Source organism: Alexandromys fortis, unplaced genomic scaffold (genome assembly GCF_014885135.2).
Source record: "Alexandromys fortis isolate MF-2015 unplaced genomic scaffold, M_Fortis_MF-2015_v1.1 scaffold_11, whole genome shotgun sequence".
NCBI classification, from domain to species: Eukaryota; Metazoa; Chordata; class Mammalia; order Rodentia; family Cricetidae; genus Alexandromys; species Alexandromys fortis.
The window spans coordinates 9,168,013-9,188,295 of NW_026067912.1; positions in this window are offsets into that span (position 1 = coordinate 9,168,013).

Below are 20,283 nucleotides of genomic sequence, written 5' to 3' on the forward strand. Positions count from 1 at the left end.
GACTTGATTGTTAGGTGCAGGGAGAGGGTGTTGCAAGTGCTTTGCAGAGGTACAAGTAGAGCAAGGAGGGGTCAGATGGTTAGGAAAGGCTCCATGAGCTGTGGTCTTGCAATACCACAAGGAACCTGAGTTTTATTCAGAGTACCATGGAAAGTCATTCGACAGTGCCATGATCAGATAGAATTCTTAAAGTCCTATTGATCGTGTAGGAAGAGAGCAGAGGGCACGGGGACCTGAGAGATCCTCCTCAGGTGAAGTTCAATGGTGTGTGCACTGGGATGGCTGTCTGTGCATTAGTGAAAGGGGCTTGAATACAAGCGACTTAAGACATTTCTATTTCTGTGTGATTTTATCCTTGTGGGATGTAAGGCTATCGAGCATGTTGTTTAGGGTTTAAAGGGGAATTTCTGACTGATTATCTGGCCCTGCCAAAATGAAAGGCGCACAATGGCGTCTGAGTATTTTCCTGGGCAGCTCCCGCCACCTCTACCTCAATACTCAGGGTGTAATCAATAAACAGAACAGAGTCTATTCATTCCACCAGGATGGATTCCAATAAAAAGGCTCTGTTGGCGCTGGTAATAGTCAGACTTCACCCATTCCATCACATTATGTAGTGTGGCTACAGTCTCCAGTAACCTCCTCACTTTCACAGTCCCATAGTGATTAAATGCTCTGCTGGCATCAGAATGAATAGAAAGCTGCAAAGTTTATGTTTCTGGTGAGGTCGGCCATGTCCCTTCAGTGGAGGGCGAGGCAATGTCCATTAAACAAAGGCATTGATGCCGTTCTCAAGATTATGAAATGCCATCCTCACCGACATTGGGTTAAATCTGAAATGTAGCCGTTAGATAGGAGCATGATCAAACAGCTCATCCAGTGATATAGATAGTTTGGTGAATTTTAGTGGATACATACTAAAGAGAATGAAACCTTTCTGGAGCAAGGGTCATTATCTTTCTCAGATCTGTTGTCTTTTGAGGAAGTCATCTGCCTTCACTCAAATCTGAATTCACAAAGACACTGGCCACAAAGATGCCAGCAAGCACTTGTAAATAGTTAACATACATTAACTGGAATGTTGTAGCAGAAGACTGGCTGCTATGGGTTTATTTTAGAGCAATTAAGTATGATTTATTCTCCATCATTTATTGACTTATTCATCCAGCAAATGATTATTGACTGCTTACTGCTATATTATACAATGTGAAACATACAAAGAAGGCTAATTAATAATAATAATGGTTAGCGTTTGTTGAGTAGACACTGAGCCAGCACTCAGTACTTTATATCATTCATCTCGTGTGATCATTAAACATACCTCATAATATAGTTGAGATTGTTTCCACTTAATAGATAAGAAAACTAAGGCCCAAGTGTGCTCCAAATACAAACCCAAGAAGATCCAGGTATATATAGCAAGATGGTACATGGTAAATCTGATAATTGAATAGGGACTCGCATTTAACTTCCTACACCACAAGTGTTAAGGGCTTTATCAAGCCAAGAGATGGGAACACAATCTGTCTTCAAAATGTGGGCAGGGCAGCAAGAGAGAATTCAGCTCCAAAGACAAGAATATTTTACAGCAAACTCAAATCAAACACAGGTTTAAGAAAAAGGCTTTGAAATAATACATGACTTTATCCAAAATCCAGTGGTTCTCAAACTTGGCTAAACATTGCTGTCGTCTAAAGGTTTTTAAGGGAAAAAAAATGCAGATGCCTTCTTTGTCTCAACCCCAGTGTCTGACTTAATTGACCTGGCATTTACTTGTTCAACTGGATCTTAATGCCCTTAAAATCCCCCCCTCCCCGGCCCAAAAAATCCACCCTAGGTCACTTCACTGTTCAGCCAAATTGAAAACCACAGAGAAAGACTAGGACAAATGTTAGCAAGGTGAAAGACTCAGAATTAATTTTTAAAGAATAAGCTAAGAAATCTTAAAGGTGGTAAATGTCAGGGTGGGAGAAGGAGGTGAGTGATCTTTTTAAGACAAGCATTCCATCCCTAGGGTTCAGATCGGGGTTCTGCGATACACAGCATCACAGCAAATCTGGTAGCAGGATGGAAGCTCAGGCTCGGACCTAAACCCCTCAATCGAAATCTACATGTCTGGGAAACCACAGAGCCTATTTGAGCCTGGAAAAGAGTATCCAGGCTAGGAGGTAAAGTGAACACAGCAAGCGAAGGAGGGCAGCCTGGTCTCCGCTGTCTTCACTGTTAAAATAAGGAGGTAGATTACATTCTGCAGAAGGATGCCCGTCTACAAACTTGCAGGTAAAAGTGATATGTGCTGCCATGGTAAAGACCATAATCTGAGGACCATCTGCAGAACAGCTTAGGGGAAAGAGAGGGCAGACGTGTGGCAGTTCTCAGAGGCTTCAGAACGAAATCTCGCTCAGAGATAGGCAGAGTGAAACTCAGACTCGGGTGAGATTCAGTAGGCAAGTTCTTATCTTCAAAGCATTTTGTTTTACTTTCAGGAATTCTTATCTCCTGCAGCAGCCTGACTTTGGAGTCACATTATGTATCTGAATAGAGATATAGGCTACATTTGCTGCAGAGTGGCAGGCAGTGTACGCAGAATGGCTCTTCCTATTTCATCTGTAATATACTTTCCAGAATATTGGAAGGCGGAGGGGAGGAACGGAAAGGGAATTCTAATGGTGTGAGGAAGATATGGAGGATTATCTAGCAGCATTCTGATAACTATCCTTTCATATCATGTCACTGTTTTCCATGGGGTTATGGACAATGGTATTGGGTTTGATAAAATATTCTGGTCGAGAAGGGTTAGTTTTAATTCTTGAGAAATGATATCCTCATATGTTATTACCAAATAAATATGTCTAGTCCTGAATCTATATTGGATGTAGATTTAAAATGTACAGCAACTACGCTACCTAAGCTTTATTTTGATAAGGCACACTAACTACTTTGATCATGTAAATGTGCCAGCTTGGTAGAAAGTTAGATTGTCTACATGATGGACATGTGCATGAATCTAAGAAAATTACAATGCAGTGTCCAATACTTTGTCTTCATTTGGTAGATTCATTAGTTAAGCAACAAGTGCAGGAACTCTTTATGGAAAAGAAATTGTATTATCAATACATTTTTAAACTAGGGAACTTACGTTGGAGAAAGTGCATTCAACTATAAGTGTAGGGATCAATTCTTTTAATTCTGAAGACAGTGGGAGAAACTGAATAACTGAGCCAATTGAAAATATCTCCGAGGTTATCTGCTAAACGTAGATATCAGAGTCAGTTACCACGGTGCTCATAAAGGAGTGACTCTTCTTTGTCATCCCTGTTTTGAAATTCAAGTTTCAAAGGGCGATGTCTAAAATCATGTCTTACATCTTTTTTTTTTTTTTTTTTTGATTTTTCGAGACAGGGTTTCTCTGTGGTTTTGGAGCCTGTCCTGGAACTAGCTCTTGTAGACCAGGCTGGTCTCGAACTCACAGAGATCCGCTTGCCTCTGCCTCCCAAGTGCTGGGATTAAAGGCATGAGCCACCACCGCCCGGCTCATGTCTTACATCTTTATACTGTTATTTGGGGATGCTGCCACCAGGCAGCGATGTGGGCTATAGTCCCAGTCACATGACCTCAGTCCTTAACATTTTTTTAACAGACTAAGTGAATTGACAGCAGGAAGATGAAGAGCCCGGTCCTTTGTGACCATGGAAACAATAAAGAATTGCTTTATGTAGGAATGATTCATCAGACAAGTCAGAATGAAACAGGGGTCCAATCCTTGAAATAATTCAACACTTCAGCAAGCTACTAAAGAAGTAAGATATGAGATCAGAAACTTCCACAAAGAATTGTTTCATAGAGTATAATATGATGTGAAGTATAGAAGAGAGAATTCTGAATCCTTCTTGGAGGGATATGCAATTTCCAAATAATGTTATTTATGTAAGCAAGATTTTGAAAGAAGAAAAAAACAAAACACACACACAAAAAAAAAAAAAACAGAAACAAACAAAACAAACAGAGCTTTGAAAGCAGAAGGCAAGCCTGCCCTTGCAGTGGGTCCTTATGCTCAGAACTGGAGAAGACAGTACTCAGTTGCTGCTTTAAAACTGTCAAGGTCAAAGTCACACTGCATCTGTAGACTGGAACCTTTTATAATGGACAGTGGGTCCCCTTTAGAAAGACTAAGAAAAACAATATAATAACATGCCTGAGTAATCTGAAGAGCAACCAAGGAAATAAACTTATGGTGACAATTTTTTACCTGGCCTGGGGGGCGTGGCTCTTAAGAAATGTCTTCCTAATTCCCACATTCTCACTCCAACCATCAGATCCATTTCCACTGAAGTCTTTTGTCTGTTCTATTTATTTATTTATTTACTTATCTGTTTATATTTATTCATTTGTTCATTCATTTATCTCCATGAGCGTTGACCTGCAGAATCATGACCTTTCTTAGAACAAGTCTGTTGTCTTCTTGCTACCTTTTCTTCAGTTGAAATGTGGCTAGAATTACGGCATTGGCCCAGTTCCTTTCTGCTCCCCATCTCCCCGTGGCTATTGCTGTGCCCTGAACCATTGGAGCTCTCTCAAAGCTTTGGAACCCATTTGAAATTCAGTTGGGGGTAAGAATGGGGCAATTATATATCCTAATCTAAATCCCTTAATGGCTACTTTGTTTATGGCTTGCCTTGACTTTGTATGTCTGGTCTTTATCACAGGATAAAAGGGAAGGCAATGTGCCCTCTCTTGGATCTATCCTAAGAATAGGTCTGCTCCTATGGGGTACTAAGTGCTGCCTAAATCCAGCCACCCTGGGATGAAGGCCACTTCTCCATTTGCCTTAGAACCAGATTCTCGGGGCTGGCTTTGCTTTGCCAGGAGACCGCAGGCTCACAGCTTGGTCACTGATCACACTAATCCTCTCTGACAATTCTCTGGCACCTTTCCCTCTTTTGGCATCTTTAACATGTTCCCGGGTGGGGGTGGGGTAGATTTAGGGCTATCAGGAAATCGCACAAGGCTCTTTCTTAATCCCAGAGCACAATCCTTGTTTCTCAAATGTCATTTCACTATTGAAGGCATGCTTCTCATCGAGGTCGCGATGGTATAATAACAGAATGCTTTCAAATGTTCTTGGAAGCTGTGTGGTAGAGACGTCATGTTTAGCAAAGACAGACATTCAGGACAGTATAGTCTACTGGACATTCTTCTAACCTGCCTTCCTCTTAGGTTTGCAGCCACAGTGTTGACCTGCTCTTGACCTGACACTTCTCTGAGGATGCTTCTTGATTCCTACAAACTCCTCAAGGGATGGGAGGTGGAAAGGGGGAAAGGAAAAATAGATAGTTGACTTCCAGCCCATTCAATATCTTGTATCTACCATTTGAGCCAGCAGGCAGTACACTTTGCCTCTCGGAGAGTAGAGTGTGTGGGTGGGCACAGCAAGGAAGAGTCCTGAGGCCTCTTGAAAGCTCATACATGTCAAGGCAGCTTCTCAACACATTCCCTGCTCCTTCACAGGAGTATGTACCACAAAGGAAATTTTGCTGCTTGCTATCCCTTCATTCTCCCCCTGTAGCCCACCATGCCATGGACAACTTGCTTTGTGACATCACCATTTCTCTGGGAGGGGGTTAACTTGGGACTTCACGCATCACTTCTCTGAGTCTTTTCTCTGGGTGAACTTGCTTTCCTCAGCCCTCCAGCCTAATACTGATCCGGTGAGGTTAGCAGCCATTCCTCTGCTGAGATAGACTGAGCCATAAAGAGGCCGTAGCCTGGGCTAGAGATCATCAAATCAATGGAGTCAGAGAGAAGTGCTTTGCTACATCCGTCCCTTGATTTTATGGCTGTGGCATCTTTGTATCTCATATCTGCAAAGAGATTTGTTAATTATACTCACTTTAATGAGAACCCTGCAGCCAAAATGGCCAATAAATTATGCACTTCTGTCTTACGTTTCCCCTTTGTCCTTGTGCTAGATACTTATTCACTGTATTCTGAGATGTTCACCCATCCCAGAGCCTCAAATCTCTTCGTTCCATTGAGATTTTAGTGTACATGATGGTGGGGATTAGATGTCACTTTTTTTTCCTCCAACTATATTTTTAGCAACCTGGACTCTTGCTTGCAAATTAGTTGGTATGTCTACAAATAGGCATACCCACAGGTATTTGAGAAAAAAAAGGTTGAAAGGGGCTGTGAGAGATGCTAATTCTATGGAATGTTTGTTTATCTCTAGGGGTTTCTTGTGTGTTTTTTTGTTTGTTTTGTTTTGTTTTGTTTTTGTTTGCTTGCTTGCTTTTGTAGAGGAGGAAAGGGGCGACGCCATTCCTCACCCATTATGAGATTCATGGCTGTCATCCCCATAAGAAATGACAGGCTCGTAAGAGAAAAGCATGGCAAATGTATTAATCATAGTATGATATGACCTGGAAGCTTTCAGAATGTAGATCCAAAACCAAAACTTAAATGTCTGCTTATGCTTAGAGTTGGTAATGAGAGCAAAACCTCATTTTGATCGAAGAGAAAGAGTCTAACCCAATCATAGAAGGCTAAGTGGGAAAACCTACTGAGGTCTTTCCTCTTAGGTGTAGTGCTGGAGCCCTTTGGAATGAGTGTCTTAAGGCCTGTTACTTTCAGACTTTGGTGGGCCAGAATGTCCTCATGACCACCCCTTACACAGACGGGGTGAGACCAGAATAATGTGTCTTCTTGTGGTATGGCTTGATTTAGGGGAAATATTCTAGTTTCCATTAGTCGCCTTGGGGAAGAGGAATTCTGGTTTCTTGAACCCTCTTCTGTGAAGAAGACAGGAGGTGGGAGATGAGAGAGGTGGACTTGGTACAGACTGCTTCTTGCTCCTCAAGCCTCTGAGAGTCCCTTAGTGCAACGTAGTCAGCAGGTCATAGGAGTTTACCCTGGCTGTCGGTGTTTGAGTCCCCGTCCTTCCCAAGTATTTTCACAAATATAATTTTGGGGGAGGTTTTGGCTTGTTTTGTCCCATTTCATACCCAGGTTGATTGAGGTTAAGGAGGATGTTCAGTGATGGGAGCAGACCACACCGCTAGTTGAAGGCTGAGAGGGTTCCCTCTTAATTCTATCAGAAATCTTCATAGAAATAACAGGTGACATTGCTTTCACCAAAAGAAAATCAGAGGCCCAGGATCTAGGACCTTGTCGTCACCAAGATGTCATGTTGTGTGGTGGTAACGAGGATCCTGGGCAAAATGGCAGGTGACACTGACTTGAATAAAGACTTCTTTGGGAAATACACTAACTTTCCTTTGCCATGTTGATCAGTTTTGCCAACAGGAAAGGTTGGCCACATTTATTTTCTGTTCATTGTCTATTAGTATCTGTGCTACTTTTCTCATTGATGGCATCAAATACCTGTCAAATGCAACTTCAAGAAGCGCTTCTTTGGATTTAGAGTTTGAGGATAGCGTTCTTCATGGGTGTCCTGGCACAGTGACAGGAGCACCGGAAGGTAGCTGCTCACATTGTTTCTGCAGTGGGGAAACGGACAGAGATGAATGCTGCTACTGGGCTTGCTTTTGGATTTTTATTCAGTCTAGGACTTGTTCTGCCACATTCAGGGACAGTGTTCTGATTCAGCTGACTATGTCTAGAAATGCCTTTACAGACAAAAGTAGATCCACAGATGGTTGTAAATCACATCAAGTTTAGAATGAAGACTTACCATTAGATCGGGAGACTGCACACATTGTAGAGGGAAGCCATGGTCAGAACTGCTAACACTAACAATGGAGGTGTTTGCTTCACCTCTCCCTCCTTCCTTTCCTCCCTCCGTCCCTTCCTCCCTCTCTCACTCTTTCATTTATTTTCCTTATTTGCCCTTCCTTCTTCTTTCCTCAGAGCATGACTAACTCCCTTCCTGCTACCCTTCATTCTTTCCTCTCTTTTCCCATTCATTAACATTAATTTTTTCTTCCTCCCTACATCATAGCTAAGGTTTTAAGCCACCTAAAAGCTACCTATGGCAGATGTGAGTGAATTCTCTTCTCTGGTCTTCATTTTCTCCATCAGTGAATGCTTGTAATAACAGTATCTCAAATGATTGTCGGAGAGAAAAATACCGCTTAATACAAGCAGAATCCTAGATCATTACCCAGACTTTACTAAGTAATTAGTAAAAGTTGGTTATTGTCATTATTTCAACCTATAGCTGTCAATCCAGGCTTTGTGCACAAAGAATTGGGCTGACAAATAATATGATTAGATTCCAGCAAGACAGTTCTCTCCCTTTGCTTACGTGATTGTATTTCAAACATAACTTTAAATACATTTGGAGAGTTCTGCTGTTTTTTTTTTTTTTTCCTTCCCCTGCTCACTGTCAGCCCAACTCCGTTCCTATTCCCTTGGCATATTCCACACCATGCCTCTGTGAGGGTGCATGGCTTGGTGAGCAACCCAAGAGAAAAACAAACCCAGTAATGTGGAAAACTGATGTACATGGGAAAAATAAAAATTATGAAGCTCTCGTGAAATGTTTTTCATCTTGAAAGTGCTTTGAAAACATTAACTAATTAATTAATCAAAAAGAATTTCTACCAATCAGTAAAAATGCTCTTTACAATGTATTAAAGCCTCTTGAAAGGTATTATTTATTCAACGATGTTTTCTCTTTCTCTGGAGGGAATTGTCAGTTTCTTTTTTTGGAGACTTTGCAGCTCTTGTAGAGACTCTGCACACCCCTTACCCTCTGCACCCCAGCAAGTATGAATACATGTAAGCACTTGTGCACCAGCAAACACAGATACTCCTGTAGGATTGTGTCCATGTTAGGAAATTCATTCAAATGTTATTGAAGATTATTGCATCCACTTTGCTTACCTGCATTATTATTGACCCCCAGAACAAATTCATGACAACATCTTCCTGCTCTTCAAGTGTCATTGTCACTGACTGCCCCCATCTCTTGTCCTACGAGAGTCACTCAAGCTAGGGTTTTATGTCATCTCCTTAAAGCCTAGCTACTCACATAGCGCCCCATAACATGAGGCCTATTTTCTAACCTACAAAACATAACTTTATCTCCGTGTGACACATCAAGGGAGTAGTGACAATAATCTTCTGTTCATTAATTCAGCAAATATTGAGTACCCGCCATTCATGTATTTATATGTTCTTATGGCACACTCTTTATTCAGTGTAAGACTTTCTGTGAATTTTAGTGATGGATTCAAAGATAATCCAGATGGAGTTATTGCAATCAAGAAGTTTCTTGTCCATCAGGGAAGAAAAGGCAAGAGCACAGGCAATACTAATGTAAGGGAGTTGTGGAGAACAGTTAGAAGGGAGGAATCACAGAAAGCAGGAAAAGGCTATCTGGGTGGGACTGTAGGGGAAGGCTTTGCGAAGGAAATGGCTCATCAATGGGATACTGAAAGATAATTTAGCCTGAAGGGGTGAGGAGGAGAAATACCAGTTGGTGGAAAAATAAGATGGGGAAGAAGGCCAAAGAGAATACAGCTGTGTGGAAGTCAGGGACTTTGGCTAGGGTCTAGGTGGAGGAAGAAGGATGCAGGAAGTAGCTAAGGGAATGTGACTGTGCTGTGTGTTCTGGGGTTGTTGGCTTTCGCAGTATTATACCAGCTCCTATCATTATTACCCATTATTGATCAATCTCATTAGTTAATACAATGTCAATCATCTATCTACTAAGAATGGTCTCTAAACCTTTTCTGAGATTCCACTCCATGTAAATAAAATGTGTACAGCTCACTGGTCCAGGCAGTACTTGTGCGAGGAAGCATGCATGTGATTTTAGCCATCTCACAGACAGTCTGAGTGACAGGCTGAAGAACCCATCCTTTATTTTTGTCACATGCTGTAGCTACCAAAACTCGGATTGGAAGTCAACATCGTTAATATTATGGGATATTCTGTGATATTATATCCCCAAGTACACAGAAGTTCTATAGAATGTGGTATATGGTAGAGGTTTTCTGTTTATGAATTATAACTTTCAAATGCCTTATAGAATGTTTAAATTCGGTCTCCTTAGTCTCGGTTTCTTACAGTTATTAATTTTCTAATTATAAGCGTTTGCCATTTGTTTCCTGACTCCCCATAGGCTTGTAACTTGTTAAAATACTGCATAAAATTAAAATAATAGGTTTATGGGTAAATTTATTGGGGTTTTTCAGAATTGAAAGTCAGATATTTTTATTTTGTAACATATGCTTAGACATCAGCTTTGGTTTTTGTTTTTGTTTTTTTTTTTTGTGGTTGTTGTTTATTATTTTTAGGTTATTGTTACCAGATTGATTTCTTGGAAAAACTAGGCTATCATAAAGGAGCCTGTACACCATCTCTACCTTTAGTTTTACAGTCAACACTTATCAACTTTCTTTTTCTTTACAAGGTGCTCTATACAAACATGCAAATACTGTGTTGGTGCCCAAGGGTCACACTTCCATGGGGGCACATCTTAATCTGAGTGGCTTGACCTGTCACCCAGAGCCATAACATCCAAGCATGGGCTGCTGCCTGGGACCATGTCTGCGTCTGTGATCCTATCACAGCCAGAGTTCGTGATGTCCGTGGCCATAATGCCACCAAAGGTCACACAGATACCTGGGGTCTAGGCAGCATCCTGTGGCCATGTTGGTTGTTGGCCAAGTGCTGTGCTGCCACTGAGGCCATGGTGTCATCTGGTCCAGGGCTGCTGCTGAGAACCATGTCTGGGTCTGTGGCCCTATAGCAGCCGAGGTCTGTTTTGATGTCCATCAAAAGTAATGCCAATGCCAGGGGTCTGGGCCACTACCTGTGGCTAGGTTGGTGTCCAAGGATCCCACTACCTTGGGGTTCAGGCCAATTCAAGTGATCTACCCAGCCAAATGGGGCTGACCATGAGCTGTGTGTGGGTCTGTGGCTCAACAGCAGGCATGGTCTAGGCTGATGTCCATTGCTTGTGATGCCACAGGGAGTTATCGGAACCATGTGTGTTGATATCCAATGTCCATGCTGAGACAGTCCTTTCCTTCACTGACTCCAGGATAGCTGGCCCCGCCCCTCATTAGACACTATAGCAGAAGAGCTCGTGTTGCCCCCCCCATAAGAGAGCTAACCCCAGACCTTGGGAGAGATGGCCCCACTTCACACCATAGGCGTGGGAGAGCTGGCCCTGATGGCATGGGCCTAGGAGAGCTGACTCTGCCCCTCACCTGACGGGGTGGTGGCCACCAGCTCAATGACTTGGACTTATCAGCTCAATTACCACCCAGACCCACATCCTAGGCCTTGGGTTGGCCCACCCTAACAGCTGCCACTGCTTTGGCCTGCTGGAGTGTATGAGGGGGCTGGTCCTGCAGAAGGAATACTGCAGAATCTCCATAACTTGAAGCAACAACAGGATATCCCGGAGGAGTTTCAGTGATGGCCCAGCCAAGTAATGATGGTGTACCAGAAACGAAGGGGCTTGAGCAAGATCAATGACTAATTTCAATGAACACTTTGTGGGCGGGGCTCCTGATGCCACTAGGATGAATGTTGAAAAGATGGAGGAGCAAGGTGGGATTTTTTTTGGTAGTTACTTAATTTTGTTTTGAATTAATTTGGGAGGGCATGCTGCAGGGGTGAGGAGCAGATATGGAGGGACTGGGGGTGAGTGGGATTGGGGTGCGTAATGTGAAATTCCCAAAGAATCAATAATTAGGTTTAAAATTAAGAAAAAAAAAAGTGCATATGTTGGCACATGGGTGAACGCCACAGCATCAGACTGATAGGACTGCTTGGGACCACCTTTTCCCTCCCCACTCTTCAAAACAGGAAAGCACAGCACCTAGCAAATCTCAGCTCCCGGAGGAGATGCTTCGGGTCATAGGAACAAACATGGAACGTGGCAGTCATTTAAAACCACTCAGTTGATTAGCACATGTGTGTCTGCTGTTGTTACAGCAGTGAAAATCTTCCTGGGAACACATGGGATACGAAAAATCCAGGAGATGGCAGAGCCTGTCTATAGTGAGTGAACGGCCTGGGAAGTGGCTGACAGCTACACTGCAGCACCTTTCAGCACAAAGGGAAATAAAAGTGCAGCCTTGACAACCCAGAAACTTGCTCTAATGATGCATTGCTTCCCATGTATTGCTCCCATTCAGCAGGCTCTGGGCGCACTGGTTGTCTGTTTGCTAAATCCACCTAATAGTGTCTCTTTATACAGGCTACCAACATCTTTGGAGAATAGTGATAGTACATTATGAATTGTTGTTCTGAGTGCAGATCCCTGTACTGTCCATCCACTCCACCCCTCCTATGTCCGGTGTCCGGCATGATGGGATAGCAGAGGTGCCAGGTGACAGTATGTAGGGTCCATGAGGCAGCTTTCCCAGGCCTGGACTTGCATTTCTTTTGACTTGTGTTACTTGACTTTCATGGTCTGTGCTTCCCAATCTTCTGATTCCTCATCAATCACATGTGGACAATTTGTATCTTAGCTCAGAGTCACAGGAGGAATAACGATGATGATATTTATTAACATGCCAAGCTTTAGAATGTCTTGTAATATGCATCCGTTACTGTTTTCCATGCCTCATCAAAACAGAGAAGCAAAGCAACTTAAGGAAGGAAGTGTTCATTTTGGCTCACAGTTTGAGGATACAGTTCATCGTGATAGGGACATCAGGTTAGAGGGACCTTGAGGAGACTTGGTCCTATGCATCAGCAAGCAGGATGCAGAGCGTGATGACTATTGCTGCTCAGGTCTCTTTCTCCTTTTCTCCACTATACAACCACATGAAATGGTGCTACCCGCATTTAGGTGTGTCTTCAAACCTCAATTGCCCTAATCAAGAGAACCCCTCACAAATAGTAACAAAGGAAATTTCAGTCTAGGTAGCTTCACAGTTCTTCAGATACTTCCCTCCTAGGTGATTCTAGATGCTGTCAACTTGGCAATATTAACCATTACAAATGACTTTTCAAAAGAAAATGCTTGGAAATCTCTATCTTTGCACCAGAATGCAGTACTGAGAAACACTTCAAGTGTTCAGGAATGTTTTTGTGCAGGTTGCCCTTCATGGTTTTGTTAATGAATTATTCCCAGCACAAATAAATCTTCTGCTGCCCCATGACAAAAATCAACCTAACATACACACAGGAAAGGAGTTATCAGGAATCCCAGGGACCTTACTGTCCGTTGAAGCATTCTGCTGTGAATATATTTATTCTGAGAAAGAAGGAAAGAAGGGTTTGTGTTTACTCTATTCTTTGGACCCTCCGTATTCATAGCTCTTTGGCAAAGGGCAAGGTTGAAGCTAAACAATTGCAACAGAAGAATGCACGGTTAAGGACTGATATGTGTGTATAGTCAGATGCACACATCTATAGCTCTGAAATATGTGAATAAAGACGGAACAACTTGTGGGTATGTGGTTTGGTTACCTTCAGGATAACAACCTGGAGCTGGATGCCAGAGATGTGGACGAGAATATAAAGGATGGGGATATTTCTTTTTCTTAAGATTGATTTACATAGGTTGTAACCTTTGTGGAGGCCCATGCACCAATCCATTTATGCAGTAACACTCCAGAACTGTCAGGTATTTAACAAAAGCCTGTTGACTGCGGATGCTCAACATTCTGCTACAAGTAAAGCAATACAAAATGGACCTTTTTTTTTTTCCTCCAGTGGTCTGTGGCCATTGCTGTTAGTGCTAGTGAGCAGCAAAGCAATGAGACTTCGCATTCTTATTTGTAGATTTAGAGGTACAGGGCAAAACAAAGGAGGAACCCGGGGAGTGGTAGTAGCTGGGAGGGATGGTGCACAGGGTTTGCGTGGTTCCCTGAAGCACTTCTTCTCAGAGGGAGAACTCAGAGGCCTCTGAACATGTTGGCCATTGCCACTGCTACTCAGGACAATAGGAGGCACAAATGTAAATGAAGTAAGAAGAGGCCTGCATTGACAACCTAACTCTGCATTCTGAAAAGGCTATGGCCCCTGAGGAACAACCTAAGTCTGGAGCCTGGTTCTTTAAGCTTTAATGACAGAAGGAAAGCACCAGCGGGGACCTTCCTGTTTAGGAACACACACAAGTCTCCAGTCCAGTGGTGTCACAACAGGGTTAAGGTGAGAAGAGCCCTCCGACTCTCCCTGCAACCCTAGTCAACTCTGAGGTCCTGAAGTTAGATGAACTTCAAATTCCACCTGTCCACTGACTCATAAAATGTATGACAAATGAGTTTGAAGATAAAAGGGACACAGGGCAAGGGGAGTGGAGGAGCTGCTGTGGGGTGATATTAGTGTGTCTGTCCCGTATCTTCAGGGTTTCCAATCCAGTACCTCAGCCTTCATCGGACCATTTGGTTTCTTCATCTATCAAATGGAGTATTAGCACCCATGCAGAATTGTAGATAAGTTACCTTAATGCATGCCTTACTAATGTTTACTGTATCGGATTGTTTATCTCTATTTTTTTCTATAGTGCCATTGTGAATTTACTTCCTTATTTCTTATGAGCCCCTTTCATGTACCTTGATGAGCTATTGAGTGACAGGAGCAGAGAGGACTGGGCCTAGACCCTGTGGATGCTAGCACCAGGCAGATCTGAGTGACAGACCTTCTGTGTCACATCCTTGGATGGTGACAACCTGCTCAATGTCTCTCAACTTACTCACCTGTTAGATTGAAAGAACAAAGAAAAAACTGTTCCTACTTCAAGAATGATTCCTCTTCTGTGAGTAGCGTAGTGACTTTGGGGGATGACACCTGCCATTTTCTGGAGCAGAAACGGGGAGAATAAAAGTTGTTTCCTCCCTTCCCACATGATGCTTACAGTCTGGAGAGTTGGTGCTTTAGGACATGAAAGATCCATCACATCACAAGCAGAGAATTGGACCTACAGGAAAATCGTGAAAGGACACATACATGAAACCAAGAAAACTTATAATAAGGGAGATTTGCCCAAGCAAGAGAGATCACAGGTCCCTGCAGAGCGTGGAGGATAGACACGAGATTCCCGGATGAATACGAGGAGGGGAAAAAGGATTCCTAACAAGCAGGCTCTCTGCCTATGCCCCTCATTAGCATCCCAAGCATATGATCCCCTTTCTTGCTAGAATGTGAACTCAAAGATTGCGGGCAGGGTGTCTGTCATCTTCTGTCGCCTCTAAGACAGAGCCTTGAAAAGAGCAAATGCTGGTAGGAAACCACTGTGTTTGCTGAATGAAATTAAAATACTAGGTCTGCTTCTCACGGCTTTGTCCGGGATGCAATGAGGAAAGAAACATATTTCAGTCGAAAGAGCATAGACCTTGGGTTGTGGCAAGCCACATCCCCATCCCTGTCATCTAAAGGAGGTAGCACACCCTCTCTGCGATTTGGTCTCCTCTCCTGTACAGTGTGCGGAAGGACTCACTGTCCTCAGCCAAGCCATAAGTAGCATTCATGTCATTGCTATGAAAACATTGGCAAAAATCAGGCATGTGGTTTTTCAAGGTCTGTGGGTTGTTGAAGGCCAGCCAGGTGCAGCTTAGGGGCCAGAGGATGCTATCACCAGCTTTCCACCAGGCCTTCCCCTCGGTGAAAATGCCCAGGGCTCATAAACCCACTGTGTTCCGTCTCCAGTGGCTGAGTCGGACCCTGACTTTAAATTTAGGAAGCATCGGTTGTAATTGACTGGCATTTGGTATGGTATACTGAGGCCCCATTTTCATTTGAGTTAACCATACAGTTTCTGGATAGAATAAAATCAAATAATTCATGGTCAGCACACAGCATAAACCTGCACATGGCAACTAGGCAATATACATTGAGCTGTTGTTACTAGTCCAACTGTCAGGCCCTGCTGGGTTGTTGTTGTTGGTTTTGTTTTTTTTTTTTTTTTTCCTCCCAATTATTCCAAAACTGAACCAGCCGTTTCTTTTGAAATTCTCTCTCTGAAAGATAGAAAAGAAACTGCTTTCTGATGCTTGGAAGCCTTGCTTCCCTATTTCCGCGCGCCCTTGGGGGCAGGTTTAGGGCCACCACCTGGCAATCCAGGGGAGGTAGGTCTGCAGCTGGGCAGGCTCAGGAAACCCTGCCTTAGCTGGCTTTGCCCTCTCTGCTGCGCTCTGCATTCCTAACCCTGGGAGGAACCGGCTGGGTCCAGCCAAGTACTGGGCATGCTCGCGAGCCGGGGCAGGCTCTGGTCGTCGGCAGGATGCGTAGGCTGGCGATGCTCCCTAGTTCTCAGAGCTCTGGGTGCAGCCGTGGTGCATCGGGTTTAGCAGAGCAGAGTTCTCGGTGCGTGCAGCTAGGGAAGCGGGCCTGCCCGGGACAAGCCCGGAGCGGAACTGAACTCTACGCGGCCCCTGCTTGGCGCGCTCAGTTTCTGCTCTTGGAAACGCCCGGCTGGAAGGAGGGGGGGGTCTCTGCAGACAAAGGGGTACAAGTGCCCCTAGCGCCCCTTTTTTCCCAGCCGAGAGCCCCTCCCGGAGCTCACTACCCTGTAGCCCCAAAGGCACCAACCCAGCTGGGGCTACCGGGGCCTGTGCACGCGCTCTGGGCCGGGGATTGGCTCTCACTTCCCATGGAGGGACAGCGCGGGAGGGCGGGCGGGCAGTGAGAGGAGCTCCGCGCTTCTGTGTGCGCGTGTGTGCGCGCGTGTGTTTGCATGTGTGTGTGCGCGCTCGCGCGCGTGTGCATATGTGTGTGCGCGCGTGTGTGTCTGTGCAGCGCGCGGGCGGGCGCGTGTGTGCGCGTGCAGGAGCCACTGGGTGTGCGTTGCGTGTGTTATGGGTTTGATTCCAGAGCAGGTTGCACATTGGTCCTGGGTGGCTCGCAGGCTCAGGTCGTGCTTGGGCGTCCTCCTCCTAATCGTTTCTGAAGTAGCAGTTCCAGCAGCAGCAGCAGCAGCAACAGCAGCAGCGGCAGCCGCGGCAGCAGCGGCAGCGGCGCCTCCGCAGCAAAGCCTGAACTGTGCAGAAGCAACGAGCACCGTTTGGGGAGTCTGGGGGGCGGGTAAGAGGGAGGAGGGAGAAAGCCTGGCTAGGTCTTTGGGATTATTTTTTTTTTCCCCTTCTTTCCCTCTCTCTCTTTCTGGAGGGTGTGTGTTGCCCCCTCGAAGTGAAGGAATTTTGCTCCAAAGCGAGCTGGGACCGAAGACTCTAGGCTAAGTTCTCTCTCTCTGTAGATGGTGTCAGGGAGCGAAGCTACTGACCGAGCTGCTGGTAAATGTTTTTCACTTCTTACTCTTTAATGCTTAAGGCTTTTCCCCCTCTTTTTTTTCTTTCTTCCCCGTTTCCCTTCTGTTGCTCATCATTCTGCAATCGCTCCTGAATCGCTGCAGTTTTCTCTCCCTCGCCTTGCGTTTGTGCAGTTTGCAACTTGTTTCATGGTTTTCTGTGTATTTTTTTTTCTCCCTTCATCCTCAGATGAATGCTGGAACATTTAAATTCGGCACTTCGGGAGGTCATCATTAGTTGCATGAGTTTTGGGGGGGCGGGGAGGGGAAAGATTGGTAGAGCCGGCTGTTATTTCCCTGCAGAAGGACTTGACGCTTTCTCGCTAATGTTCATCGCAATTATAGGGACTCTTTTAGGATTCATTTTAACATTGCATTGATGTTTAAGGTTATCGCTCTCCAGGATTACAATGCGTTTTGACTCAGTTTTAACAGCATGACCGTTGCCAGTGATTCCAGACCTACTGTAAGGTACACGCTGGCTAAAATACTCAGAATTGCAGGAAGAATCCTTTGCATTCCGAAAGAGAATTTGTTTTTTTTTAAAAAATGCTGTTTTGCATTACATTGCTGCAGATTTGCAGGAAGCAATAATAGACACGGCTTTTCATGTGGCTTGCAAAGATAATAAACAGATAAGTGGCTCCGTGCATCCTCTCTCCACTGACTGAGCTATGGCTAAATTTACTTAATAATAAATGTAGGGTTTTGAAGAAGCAGGGAGGTTGCTGGTATTGTTTTATTCAAAATTGTGAGACGTACAGAGCTTGCTAACCTCAGACCAGCCCTCTCTCAGCTCTTACTTGAAGTGGCATCTTGTCAATTGGGGAGAGAGGGAGAGTAGTTTCTGCTATACACATGGAATGAAATTATTTAAAATAGCCAGCATAATGCATGCAAATTGGACCCTTCCTCTTTCTTAAAAACAGAATTCACTCCATCACCCTTGCTGCCAGGATCCATTTTAAACATTATTTTTAATATCACATATAATAGTTCTTTAATGCCATCAAATAATTTGAGTTCTTTAGAGGGTTCTGGGTAGTTAGGATATTTCATTTGTCTTTTTGTTTGTTTGTTTGTTTGTTCCTCCTTAAGTTTTCAGTTCCAGATCAGTAGAAAAACGAAAGGGTCAATAAGTAAAGGCAAATCAGCAGATGAGAAGGAAATGGGCTTAGGATGGGAAATTTTCTGCTAAGCCGTGGAGAAATGAGCTGGTGGTGTGTGGAAGCTGAGAGGTAGAGAGGAAGGCTGTGTCTGTGCACTGTCACCTCCAAATGCACAGGTATCTAAACTCAGATGAGGAGACCCAGGCTAGCCAGGCTCCAAGGAGGCACATGTGTTGTCCAACGGGGAGAATATTATTCTCTAAAGAAGACTGCCTCCGCTGTGTGGTCCTCACCCCCAAGAGTAGCAACCTGCCTAGGTGTGGGGACCATGGTTTGCAGGAATACTGTTAAACTTTGCTTTAGTATAAACTTAGCTGGTGTTGGAAGAACTGCAGGAGGCAGCCTAGTATAGTCAGGACTAAAGAAGAAAGCCAGCTGTAAGTTAGCTCAACTAGTCAGGCTCTGTTTTAGGTTAGAGCAAATCTGCCTTAAACCACCCCCGCAGATTCACCTGCTCTTGTTTCCCCTAGGGTTGACAAAAGTCATCCTTCAAATTCCTGAGATCTAAACCTTATTTCTGCCTTTGTATCCTAACTAATAAAAAACGAGGCATCTTATTTGGAAAGAGAGCGCTGTTTATTCAGGACTCTCTTGAGATGGCAATATTGCCATTATAAAATATTTTCATGGACCCTTGAGTTTACCATTTTGATTAAATTGGAGGAGAAAAACACTCCACTTCCATTCATTTAGAACAGGTTTTGACTGAAGGATGTGCTTGTATGAATCATAAAGAAACGAAAATGCATTCACATAGTCACCCCCAGTCTCCTGAACCCAAGGCATCCAAAACATCTTAGTATTCTCCTTCAGTGACCAAACTTAGGCCAGAGCACCCCATGCTGAGAACTACAGAGGTAGTCCACAACATCCACACGCGTGGGCGCTAAGAGCTGACCACGTTGAGGACTCTTGATGGGCCCATGGGGCAAAACATGTCATTGGGACATATTCAAAGCACACCTTTATATACAAACATTGCAATAAACTCCCCTTTCAGCATCTTCGCTACAGAGGAGGAGTAGGGAAAGACTATTTAAGGAACACGTTTCTTTCCTGCTGAGGTTGTTTTTCTGTTTTGTTTTGTTTCATCTTTCTCCACCCCACCCCTCTGTGGACTTCTAGTTTCCTGGCAACTTCTAAAAAGCTCTGATATTTTGTGTTTAAAATATTCAACACATCCATGTTTTCAACTCAATGGCAGCAGGCTATACTACATTCAGTTGGCTGGATTTGCATTACTCTAGCGCGGTTCTCCGTGGTAGCATGTCTGCGGCTTGTTGGCATGGTTGATGGTTTTCTTATTATCATTAAGTTTATTATTAAATCTTCACTAAGAGCCTTTAACTGGTGTGCCTGATGCTGATTTCAGATTAATGTATTAAAATAGTTGGTAAATTAGGGAGCTCACTTTCAATTGGCATTCCTGTGGCATTTCAGTATGTGCAGAAAGCCTTGCACTTCCTGGAGAAAGTCACTTCTTTTTGGCCAGAGCGCTGTGTAGAAAGACAGGTGTCTGAGACTGGGGACTCACAGACCTTGATAATCATGTCTGATTCTATTGTTAGGGTTCCTGTGTTCATCTTTCTAGGAATGGAGGTTTCTCTGCGTGTCCAAAGTGTTGCTTTTGCTAGACCTACTGGAAGTTTCTTAGAATTAATTGTCATTCCTTTTCCTTGTCTAAGTGACAGGAACTCTGAGCTACGTGTGTGCTTTTCAGGAGGATCTGCTTTGCCTGGCTCCTCCAAAGATTTCCGTTTTGTGCAGACTGATTTTAAGGAGTGATTTCTGCTGAAATATCATCAAGGTCATTTCCAAGGGCTTTTAAAAAAATCTCTCCCCACCTGAGGGCTGAAAGTTAAACTCATAGTGAGATTTGGAGAGGGGAAACTTACTATCAAACTACCTTCCTCACACATGACTGTGGACAAAGCATTT